Source organism: Coregonus lavaretus, assembly GCF_964263955.1.
Source record: "Coregonus lavaretus genome assembly, chromosome: 12".
Lineage (NCBI taxonomy): Eukaryota > Metazoa > Chordata > Actinopteri > Salmoniformes > Salmonidae > Coregonus > Coregonus lavaretus.
Window position 1 is genome coordinate 36,273,363 of NC_139999.1, and position 10,960 is coordinate 36,284,322.

Here is a 10,960-nt window from a genome sequence, read left to right on the forward strand (position 1 = left end):
GGAAGGATTCCAAAACAGTACTGATCAACCCTTTGACTATTGCTTTTGGATCGCCAGATGCCACCTTGATGTCATAATGCTTTGCAATGACGAGCAGATTCACCTTTGTACATTTATCTAGCATCTCCCATGTAGGGTTTTCTACAAATGCTTGCATTTGTGCCAACCGTTATTGGAAGTATTGTACCAGTTTAAGTGTTTTTATCATTCATTTTAAGGTTGACCTCATTTGTCCATTCCCTGTTCTACAATCTTTGTAGGAGATTGTGACAATCAATAGCTGCACTATTAAGAGGTTCCTGTGTATTTTCCAGTAACTTAATGACAGTTGGGCACCGGGAACTTACTGTCAGCTTTCTGTAAGTAGTTATAGTAAAAGTCACAGTAACTTACTGTGGCTTATCTCCGTCACGCTCACTGACCTGATGGTGTTGGAGGAAGGTCAGTTTGTTCCCAACCTTGAGGTTGAGACTAGGTGAGGCTGGTTCCCAAGTGTTCTCACCACAAAGAATGCTTAATAGCTTACTGACAGGTAGGTTGCCAGTTAAGCTGCCAATATGTTACTGGCAGTTACTGGCTATTAAGTTACTGTGAATTTTACAATAACTTACTGACAGCTGGTTGCCATTGCCAACTATGTACATATTGCCAATATTGCCTGGCCGGTGCCCCCGCACATTGACACTGTGCTGGTGCCCCCTGTATATAGCCTCACTATTGTTATTTTACTATTGTCATTTTACTGCTGCTCTTTAATTATTTGTTACTTCTATTTATTATTTTTGTTAGGGTATTCTTTCTTAAAACTGCATTGTTGGTTAAGGGCTTGTAAGTAAGCATTTCACTGTAAGGTCTATCCTGTTGTATTCAGCGCATGTGACAAATACAATTTGATTTGATATGTAATGGGGAATTGATATACCCTAACAATCAAAAGCAAACTATTCACACAATGAAGTTATGAAACAATGAATGTGCACAAATTGGCGAGAGAGAGCGCATTCTGGAGAGAGAAGTGCATTGTGCATCTGGGCGCATGGTCAATCCGAAGTCTGCATTGGCCATGCAGCATTTACGGTGATATGGCCTCAGCAGAAGTCAGGGCATTCATACTTATTGCGCTTTGCGGAGGAGTGCAGAGCTGTTGTCAAGGAAGTACGTTTGTGTTTATACAGGATGTACCGCCTCCACCTACCGTCAACCAATCATGTCAATGCGAAGCTATAAAAACCCCTCTGCATGCGGTACGGAGCTCGATTTGGCATCTGCATGCCTCTGGAGGACCCGCAATTGCGTCACACCCTCCATATGTAGCCTCCGACCACAATTTCAGATCAAGCATAAATTGGCTTTTAGTCTAAACCTCCACAATGGATTAGTTCACTGAGATTGGTGCAAATATATATATTTGTTACTGCTCGACTAAAACAAATCTCGGTCGACCAACAATCGACCATACAACTAATTGGGGTCAGCCCAAATTAGACCATGTCCCCAAATATGCTAAAGAGCCCCACCGGTACATTGCCTTACCCCCACCCACATTTCAAAGCGCTGTGATGATTGTACCTTATATTCAAAATCTTCTTTAGAAACATTTGCAATTATCCTAGATTATCCACACATGTGCCCTAAAAGGAACCGACCAGTACCATGTGAGTTCCTATGTATATCACTGAAGGTACATTGTGTACATTTGACACTTTTGTACCCCAGGAAACAACACTGTACCCTAACCATACCGTAATTTTGAGTGTATGGATATACAGTGCATTCGGAAAGTATTCAAACTCTTGACTTTTTCCACATTTTGTTACGTTACAGCCTTATTCTAAAATGGATTACATAGTTTTCCCCCTCTAATCAATCTACCAACAATACCCCATAAAGACAAAGCAAAAACCGTTGTATTTTTTACATTTCTAAAAAATAAAAAACGGAAATAATACATTTATATAACTATTCAGACCCTTTACTCAGTACTTTGTTGAAGCACCTTTGGCAGCGATTACAACGAGTCTTCTTGGATATGACGCTACAAGCTTGGCACACCTGTATTTGGAGAGTTTCTCCCATTCTTCTCTGCAGATCCTCTCAAGCTCTGTCAGGTTGGATGGGGAGCGTCGCTGCACAGCTATTTTCAGGTCTCTCCAGAGATGTTCAATCGGGTTCAAGTCTGGGCTCTGGATGGGCCACTCAAGGACATTCAGAGACTTGTCCTGAAGCCACTCCTGTGTTGTCTTGGCTGTGTACTTAGGGTCGTTGCCCTGTTGGAAGGTGAACCTTCACCCCAGTCTGAGGTCCTGAGCGCTCTGGAGCAGGTTTTCATCAAGTATCTCGCTGTACTTTGCTCTGTTCATCATTCCATCGATCCTGACTAGTCTCCCACTCCCTGCCGCTGAAAAACATCTGCACAGCATGATGCTGCCACCACCATGCTTCACCGTTGGGATGGTGCAAGGTTTCCTCCAGATGTGACGCTTGGCATTCAGGCCAAACAGTTAAATATTGGTTTCATCAGACCAGAGAATCTTGTTTCTCATGGTCTGAGAGTCCTTTAGGTGCCTTTAGGCAAACTCCAAGCGGGCTGTCATGTGCCTTTTACTGAGGAGCGGCTTCTGTCTGACCACTCTACCATAAAGCCCTGATTGGTGGAGTGCTGCAGAGATGGTTGTCCTTCTGGAAGGGTTGCATCTACACAGAGGAACTCTAGAGCTCTGTCAGAGTGACCATTGGGTTCTTGGTCACCTCCCTGACCATGGCCCTTCTTACCCGATTGCTCAGTTTGGCCGGGCGGCCAGCTCTAGGAAGAGTCTTGGTGGTTCCAAACTTCTTCCATTTAAGAATGATGGACAAAATAGTCCAAATTGGTTTAAAAAAATTCTAAAAAATAAATTACGGAAAAGTGGTGCGTGCATATGTATTCACCCCCTTTGGCAGCGATTACAACGAGTCTTCTTGGATATGATGCTACAAGCTTGGCACACCTGTATTTGGAGAGTTTCTCCCATTCTTCTCTGCAGATCCTCTCAAGCTCTGTCAGGTTGGATGGGGAGCGTCGCTGCACAGCTATTTTCAGGTCTCTCCAGAGATGTTCAATCGGGTTCAAGTCTGGGCTCTGGATGGGCCACTCAAGGACATTCAGAGACTTGTCCTAAAGCCACTCCTGTGTTGTCTTGGCTGTGTACTTAGGGTCGTTGCCCTGTTGGAAGGTGAACCTTCACCCCAGTCTGAGGTCCTGAGCGCTCTGGAGCAGGTTTTCATCAAGTATCTCGCTGTACTTTGCTCTGTTCATCATTCCATCGATCCTGACTAGTCTCCCACTCCCTGCCGCTGAAAAACATCTGCACAGCATGATGCTGCCACCACCATGCTTCACCGTTGGGATGGTGCAAGGTTTCCTCCAGATGTGACGCTTGGCATTCAGGCCAAACAGTTAAATCTTGGTTTCATCAGACCAGAGAATCTTGTTTCTCATGGTCTGAGAGTCCTTTAGGTGCCTTTAGGCAAACTCCAAGCGGGCTGTCATGTGCCTTTTACTGAGGAGCGGCTTCCGTCTGACCACTCTACCATAAAGCCCTGATTGGTGGAGTGCTGCAGAGATGGTTGTCCTTCTGGAAGGGTTGCATCTACACAGAGGAACTCTAGAGCTCTGTCAGAGTGACCATTGGGTTCTTGGTCACCTCCCTGACCATGGCCCTTCTTACCCGATTGCTCAGTTTGGCCGGGCGTCCAGCTCTAGGAAGAGTCTTGGTGGTTCCAAACTTCTTCCATTTAAGAATGATGGACAAAATAGTCCAAATTGGTTTTAAAAAATTCTAAAAAATAAATTAGTGGTGCGTGCATATGTATTCACCCCCTTTGCTTTGAAGCCCCTAAATAAGATCTGGTGCAACCAATTACTTTCAGAAGTCACATAATTAGTTAAATAAAGTCCACCTGATCTCAGTATATACACCTGTTCTGAAAGGCCCCAGAGTCTGCAACACCACTAAGCAAGGGGCACCACCAAGCAAGTGGCACCATAAAGACCAAGGAGGTCTCCAAACAGGTCAGGGACAAAGTTGTGGAGATGTACAGATGAGGGTTGGGTTATAAAAAAATATCAGAAACTTTGAACATCCCACGGTGCACCATTAAATCCATTATTCAAAAGTGGAAAGAATATGGCACCACAACAAACCTGCCAAGAGAGGGCCGCCCACCAAACCTCGCGGACCAGGCAAGGAGGGCATTAATCAGAGAGGCAACAAAGAGACCAAAGATAACCCTGAAGGGGCTGCAAAGCTCCACAGCGGAGATTGGAGTATCTGTCCATCGGACCACTTTAAGCCGTACACTCCTCAGAGCTGGGTTTTACAGAAGAGTGGCCAGAAAAAATCCATTGCTTAAAGAAAAAAATAAGCAAACACGTTTGGTGTTCGCCAAAAGGCATGTGGGAGACTCCCCAAACATATGGAAGAAGGTACTCTGGTCAGATGAGACTAAAATTGAGCTTTTTGGCCATCAAGGAAAACGCAATGTCTGGCGCAAACCCAACACCTCTCCTCACTCCGAGAACACCATCCCCACAGTGAAGCATGGTGGTGGCACCATCATGCTGTGGGGATTTTTCATCGGCAGGGACTGGGAAACTGGTCAGAATTGAAAGAATGATGGATGGCGCTAAATACAGGGAAATTCTTGAGGGAAACCTGTTTCAGTCTTCCAGAGATTTGAGACTGGGATGGAGGTTCACCTTCCAGCAGGACAATGACCCTAAGCATACTGCTAAAGCAACACTTGAGTGGTCGAAGGGGAAACATTTAAATGTCTTGGAATGGCCTAGTCAAAGCCCAGACCTCAATCCAATTGAGAATCTGTGGTATGACTTAATGATTGCTGTACACCAGCGGAACCCATCCAACTTGAAGGAGCTGGAGCAGTTTTGCCTTGAAGAAATCCCAGTGGCTAGATGTGCCACGCTTATAGAGACATACCCCAAGAGACTTGCAGCTGTAATTGCTGCAAAAGGTGGCTCTACAAAGTATTGACTTTGGGGGGGTGAATAGTTCTGTTTTTTTGTCTTATTTCTTGTTTGTTTCACACGAAAAAATATTTTGCATCTTCAAAGTGGTAGGCATGTTGTGTAAATCAAATGATACAAACCCCCCAAAAAATCAATTTTAATTCCAGGTTGTAAGGCAACAAAATAGGAAAAATGCCAAGGGGGGTGAATACTTTCGCAAGCCACTGTATCCTTGGACGCCGTCATCGCGATGGCCATCCGTCTGGATAACCTGCTTCGGGAGCGTCGGTACCCCCATCGCCTCTCTCCCTCCTCCGTTGATCGTTCTGAGTCAGAGCCTGAACCCATGGAGGTGGGGGCCACACGCCTCTCCGCGGCTGAGCAACGCTGTCGTAGACAGCTGGGGCTCTGTCCTTATTGCGGACAGAAGGGGCACCTGCTTCAACTGTGTTCGGTACGTTCGAACCAGGGATCCACAAGAGCAGAGGGACAGCCATGTGATCATCTGTCTCCTGGGTTAGGCGTGAATATTTCATCATCATCACTTTCCGGCAAACCTTTCCTAGTATCGATTTCACTGGCTGTCCTTCATGTTTTGTTTCTACAGCTCTAGTGGACTCCGGAGCCGCGAGGAATTTTATTGACCAGGCCCTCGCCTTCTCTCTTAACATGACCTCATACCCGCTCTCCTCTCCTTGTCCAGTTCAAGAGCTGGATAGTCAACCACTAGGATCCGGGACAATCACACACATCACAGCACCACTCACCCTCACCGTGGAATCCATACATCAAGAAAGCCTTCCCTTCCTCATCATCAGTGCACCCGTACACAAGATCATCCTCGGCCTTCCATTGCTTCAACGTCATAACCCCACCATCTCATTGCCGAGGTTGAAAATCACAGACTGGGCACCCAAACGCCGGAAGACCTGCTTTTCCTTTCCCTGTGGTTCCACGTCGGTTGAGAGTCCTTTGGTTGCCCTTTAGCCCAACATCCCGGAGGTATACCAGGATCTTTGGAGTTTTTTTCCAAGACCCGCGCCACCTGTCTCCCTCCTCATCGCCCCTGGGACTGTGCCATCGAACTGCTTGCAGGCTCTGCACGGCCGCATCTACCCTCTGTCGGTGGCTGAAACCAAGGCTACTGAGGAGTACATCCAGGAGGCGCTCCAGCAGAGTTTCATTCGCACGTTCACCTCCCCTGCGTCAGCAGGCTTCTTCTTCATGGCCAAGAAAGACGGAGGGTTGTGCCCGTGCATCGATGACAGAAATCTGAATTCCATCACCACTAAGTACCGCTACCCTCTCCTGTTGGTGCCGGCCGCAATCGAACAACTTCGCAGGGTCTGTTTTCTTTACCAAGTTGGGCCTGCGAAGTGCCTACAATTTGATCCACATCCGGGAGGGAGAGGAATGGAAGACAGCCTTCAGCGCGATGTCTGGTCACTACGAGTACTTGGTGATGCCTTTAGGATTAGCCAATGCCCCGGAAGTTGAGGTGGAAACATCCAGATCCTACGCTGCCCTTCGTGGTGGAGATGGACGCTTCAGAAATAGGTGTGGGGCCTGTCCTGTCCCAACGTCAAGGTAATCCACAGAAATTGTATCCATGTGCATATTACTCTAAGAAGCTGTCTCGATTGGGAGTTCCTGACGGTGAATTTGGCATTAGAGGAGTGGAGAAACTGTCTGGAAGGCGCCCAAGACCCATTTCTCATCCTCACCGACCATTGGAACCTGGAGTACATACGGACAGCGAGGCGACTGAACCCGCGCCAAGCCAGGTGGGCCCTTTTCTTCACCAGATTCGATTTCATGTTGATATATCGCCCAGATAAAAAAATAAACATCAAAGCCGATGCCCTGTCCCGTCACTACGATTCGGGAGAGGTTCCTGTCTTGAGTGCACCCATTATTCCGACCTCTCGAGTCATAGCCCACCGTGCTCTGGGACGAAGATGTGGACATTCGTCAGGCCCTGGAGAGGGAACCCGCACCTGCTACCTGTCCTCCTAAGCGCACCTACGTTCCCACGGGGATAACGGATCGGCTGTTGACCTGGGCACACACAGCTGTCGTTGCTGGACATCCAGGTATCACCCACACCATTCAGTCCATCTCTGGAAAGTACTGGTGGCCCACCTTGGCGCAGGACGTCAATCGTTATGTCAATTCCTGTTCCGTATGTGCCCAATCCAAATCCCCCCGGAACGCTACAGCAGGGAAACTCCTTCCCCTTCCCGTGCCTCAGCGTCCCTGGTCTCATCTGTCCATTTTGGACAGATGATTTTGTCACTGATGGTTTTACCACCATTTTTGTGATAGTGGACAGATGATCTAAATCATGCCATTTCATCCCTCTCTCTGGTCACCCTACCGCTATCCAGGTCGCTTAGGCACTGTTCCAGCAGATCTTCCGGCACTATGGCCTTCCGGAGGATATCTTCTCCGATCGTGGCCCCCAATTCACATCACGTGTATGGAAGGCCTTCATGGAGAAGCTAAGGTTCACAATCAGCCTCACTTCCAGGTACCCGCCTCAGTCTAACGGGCAGGTAGCGCGGATGAACCAGGAGCTGGGGAGGTTCCTGAGGAGCCACTACCAGGACCGATAGGGGGAGTGGGCCCCGATTCCTTCCCTGGACTGAATACGCCCAGAATTCATTGGGACACTCCTCCACCAGGCTGACTCCCTTCCAGTGTGTTCTGGGTTATCTGCCAGCCCTCGCTCCGTGGACTCCGAGCCAGACCAAAGCTCCTGCGGTGGACAAGTGGTTCAGGGGCGCAGAAGAGGTATGGAACGATGCCCACGTGAGACTCCAGCACGCCGTCCGCCGTCAGAAAGAGCAGGCAGATCAACACTGCAGTGAGACTCCTGTGTTCCACCCTGGTGATCGCATCTGGCTCTCCACCAGGAACCTTCCGCTCCGTCTGCCCTGTAAGAAGCTGAGTTTGTGGGGCCATTCAAGGTCAACTAGGTAATTTACAGATTACAACTCCCCACTAACTACCGGATCTCACCTTCTTTTCATGTTTCCCTCCTCAGGCCGGTGGTTCCTGGTCCCATGGCTGATGCCGTCCCCCATGACACCCCTCCGCCTCCCTTAGACATCGAGGGGAGCTACGCCTATGCCGTCAGATCCCTCCTGGACTCCCGACGTCGTGGGGGTCGGCTCCAGTACCTGGTGGACTGGGAGGGGTACGGTAGACAACATTCTAGATCCCAACATCATCCGAGATTTCCACCTTCGTCGTCCGGACCGGCCCGTGTCGTCCTGTGGCTGGAGCTGCACATCGGGGTGGGGGGTACTGGTCTACTAACCACCGGTCCTGGCAACCATCATTACATACACATGCGCCCTATCATCAGTCACACCTGGAGTTCATTACTACCTTCATTATTTACCATTTATGTAGCACTCGGTTTTGTCAGTCATCAGGTAGTATTGTTTGTGTTTCCATGTCAGACGCTTCTCTTGTTTTGTATCGTTCCATGTTCGTTATCATTAAACTCACTAACTGCACCTGCTTCCTGAATCCCTGCGTCTACGTTACAGTAACAAAATGTGGAAAAAGTCAAGGGGTCTGAATACTTTCCGAATGTACTGTATGTTCTTGGTAATAAAGATGTACATGTTAGTTTTTCACAACCCAAAAAATTGTTACACATATCACTCTAACCCCTGACAAAGAACACCTCAAGAACCTTTGTTTTTTAGAGTGTATGCTCGTCCAGCATGGTCTAGTTGGTCAAGCTGGTCTGCAAAACCACGGCCATCATTATTATAATTCCCATCATGCTCTATTGCAGTTTGATTTTTTCAATTGTTTGTTTCAATGTCTATGTTTTTGCATTACATTGATTGATTAATTAATCAATTAATTTATATTTTTCTACACATTTCTAAAAACACAACAAAGGCTGGTCACCAACGAAAACACAACGAAGACTGGCCACCAGCGAAAACACAACCAAGGCTGGTCACCAGCGAAAACACAACAAAGGTTGGTCACCAGCCTATGCTGGACTATGTTTTTTTTTCAGCAGGGTAGCCCAAGCCTATATACTGTAGAATAGCATCAATGCAATCGACATCGCTCTAGTGGGGAGCAGGGTATGGGGTTTAAATCTTATATTAACCAATGTTACAGGCTAAAAATAGTGTAAACCATTGGAGTAAGATGGTAGCCTGCAGCATCCAGTTGTGAAAAGTCTGAAATGGAATGGGAAGGGCAGCTAGACCTGGTTGGGGTGAACTATGGGGAGGTGGGTGTGGGCGATATCTTACCTTCCTCCTCACTAGAACCCCTCTGTATGGGTGTATAGATAGCGGGCGTTGTGTTGGAGCTGGGAGGCGCAGGTGTACTCTTAGTGAAGATCCCACTGATGAACTTGAGCATCTTGCGGTCACGGGTGCGCTGGGTGGTTCCCCCCTGACCCTGGCACTTGCCATCCTTCCCCTTCTTCAGGTCCTCAGAGAGAGAGTGCAGGTCACTGTTGTCCAGGGTACGGCTCTTGCCCTTCCTTGCCGGCTTGGACACCTGAGTGGTGGGTTGGGCTGGCAGGGAGGTGGAGCCTGTCTTCAGCCTGTCCCCTCGGGGGCTTTCCCTGGTCACCACGCCTGTAAACCCTCCCCCCACGTTGACTCCCTGGTGACGGAGGGTGGTCCTGCCATCACTGTCTGCCCAGGACGCTCGGTAAGGCCCTAGGGCGGCCGCAGCACCTGTCATAGGCGACCGATCCCCTATACGGTTGTCTTTGCGGTCCAGACTCTTGGCGGATGGAGGCATACTTTGATTGGCTTCCCTCAACTCCCGCCGGCTTACAGCCCCACCCCCGGCATGTGACCTCATCAGGACCTCGGGTCGATGAGTGAGCCTGGGCGGGACAGTGATGGGCACGCTGCCCCGGCAGAGGGTGCTGCTTGGGTCGCCCATCCCCTCCTCGCCCATTGGAAACAGCATGGGGGGCTCCCTGTAGAGCTCTGTTTTAGGACGGGTTCCCTCTCTCCTCAGCCCTCCCTCTGAGGTGACACTTGACACCCCTGCAAGCCCCTTCACTTGGTCTTTCACGTTCTTCGGTAAGATGGGAGACTCCTTGTTCTTAATCACCAACGTGATATCTTTCGAGAAGCCTGGACCACGAATCTCTTTCTCCCTCATCTCAGGCTTCCCCCTCTCCTGAACAGCCCCCCCAAAGCTGACATCTTCCTGCTGCTCTTCCTCCATTTCTGTGTGCCCCTCTCCCTCCCCCACGGCACACGAGTGTCCTCCCTCATCCTCAGTGGTCCTACTCAGCTCCTCATCCTCCTCATACCCAGGGCCCCCCACACCTCCTCTCGCCAGGGCAAGGGCCAGCTGTGGCTGGGGCCTGATGACCCCTCCATCACCCCCTACCGCTTCGACCTTGACCAGGGTGAGGGAGATGAGGTAGGTGGTGCGTCTCGGTAGGGTGCCTGCGTGGCTCATGGGGGCGGCAGGCTGGCAGACAGGGAGGCAGACCGACCTCAGCGCAGCGGCAGAGCCCTCACTCTGACCCAGACAGACCCGCAGGGTACAGGCATTGCAACCCACAGCTGGAGGCTTCACCACAGAGACAACAGCCAGACCAGAAAACAGTCAGACGGTACTGTCAAACTAACTGGCGTAGGGATACGTCTGATATGGGTGAATGGTAACTTTGTCAAGAGGTGGTTGGAGTCTTGCTGGCTTGCTTCTTCAGGCTTCTGAACCCATGATGCGAAAACTCAAGTCAGCACAAGCGAGACAGAGAATCACTCTAAGGTACCTGGAATTAGTGGAGCATATTTAACAAGGCTGAGTTACTGAATTAAGTCTAGAGTGTACTTTTTATTTTAATACTTCCTGTAATCCTCTCTTCACCTTCTCTTTGCTGATCACTGGTCTCCTCCACGGGTTCATTCACAATCCTCTCTTTCTCTTCCCCTCTCT

General features: G+C 49.2%; 1 pseudogene across 1 annotated transcript in view; it reads right to left on the minus strand.

Annotated features, from left to right (window-relative positions):
- LOC311138384 (arf-GAP with GTPase, ANK repeat and PH domain-containing protein 1-like) overlaps positions 1 to 10,477 on the minus strand; it is a 68,722-nt pseudogene extending 58,245 nt beyond the window's left edge. The window contains exon 1 of the transcript in view: positions 9,298 to 10,477. The product of the transcript in view is annotated as an arf-GAP with GTPase, ANK repeat and PH domain-containing protein 1-like (transcript). The remainder of the gene's footprint in view (positions 1 to 9,297) is intronic.
- Positions 10,478 to 10,960: the final 483 nt, after the last annotated feature.